The 1,311-nt window shown below is 44.8% G+C and overlaps 1 pseudogene; it reads right to left on the bottom strand.

The window, feature by feature from the left end:
* Window positions 1–408: 408 nt before the first annotated feature.
* Window positions 409–1,020, bottom strand: LOC101833898 (annotated as a pseudogene).
* Between the last annotated feature and the right edge of the window lie 291 nt (window positions 1,021–1,311).

The following is a 1,311-nucleotide window of genomic DNA, read 5'->3' as shown; positions in this document are numbered from 1 at the left end:
GCATTTTTTTGCAATTACAGAGTAGTATCCATTTAACAGAACAATTTTCTTTGTATAAGCTGTGCATCAGAGACAACTGAACATGAAAACAAAACAAAACCAAAAAAACCTACCATCCCCATATATAACTAATTTGTGCTTTGCAATAACAAGGACCTGCTTTAAATTTCCATGCCACTTTACAACCCCAGACTCTACCAGGCAAGGTCGGTGGTTATTGAAAATGCTGCCGGGACAGGGTATCTAAAGACACATTCAGTAGTGTGCTAACTATAAAAAAAAGACACTGTACAGTTTAAAAACAAATATTACACAGCCTTACATTTCAATTGCTTTTCTTTAAAAGGAGTGAGCTGTGTACAGGGGAGTTAAATGCTTTATAGAAAACAAAACTATGCTAGAACCAATTTATTCATCATCATCTTCTTCTTCATCTCCCTCTTCTTCCTCCTCTTCCCCATCCTCTTCATCCTCCTCCTCATCTTCCTCTTCCTTCTTTTTCTTGCTCTCTTCTGCCTTGACCATCCCGGTTTTCGCGGCATCGGGTTGTCCTTTAGCTCTGTAAGCAGTGATATTTTTCCCTTACTTCTTCCCGTAGGGCTGCTTGTCCTCTGCGGCAGAGCTGTTCCACTCTCTCCCAGTTGCTTTGCAACAGCACCAATGGACAAGCCAGGGTGTTCTCTTTGATTTTTGGGCGACAGTCAGAACAGAACAAGAAGGCAGAAGGAGGCCTCTTGAGTGCATTGGGGTCCTTGAACTTCTTCTTGGTCTCCCCTTTGGGGGAGTGTAGGTTTTCATTTCTCTTTCATAACTATCCCTGTCTGCCTTTGCCATGTCTTCAAATGTCCCCTTTTCTTTAGCAAACATGGCCTCCCTCCTTTCTGAGCACTTCTTGGAGAACTCTGAGAAGTTGAGAGAAGCATCCGGGTCCTTCTTCTTGTGTTCCTCCCGGCAAGTTTGCACAGAGAATGCATGTGAGGATATTTTGCCTCTCGGCTTCTTAGGATCGCCTTTGCCCATGTTTAGCTGATTTTCGTCCACGAGGCACAGAGTCACCCACGGCCTGTCTGGCTCCTGCCTGCCCCGGCGCTGTCTCTATGGAGCTCAATGTATTGCAATGGCTGAGAGAGTGGGAGCCAGACGCAGCCTCCTCCTCTCTCCGCTCTGGAACTGCAAGTATTTATTAAGCATAGGTGATTCTTGGGCAAAGACTTTTACTACTAATTTGTTTTCATCTTTACCTGTGAACACATGCGTGCCGTGCTGTGGAGATCAAAGGACAACATGGATTGTGAGTTCTCTTCCTCAAGC

This window comes from Mesocricetus auratus, unplaced genomic scaffold (genome assembly GCF_017639785.1).
Source record: "Mesocricetus auratus isolate SY011 unplaced genomic scaffold, BCM_Maur_2.0 Super-Scaffold_100015, whole genome shotgun sequence".
NCBI lineage: Eukaryota > Metazoa > Chordata > Mammalia > Rodentia > Cricetidae > Mesocricetus > Mesocricetus auratus.
The sequence above is the reverse complement of the archived record's forward strand: the minus strand, read 5'-3'. Positions and strand labels throughout refer to the sequence as shown.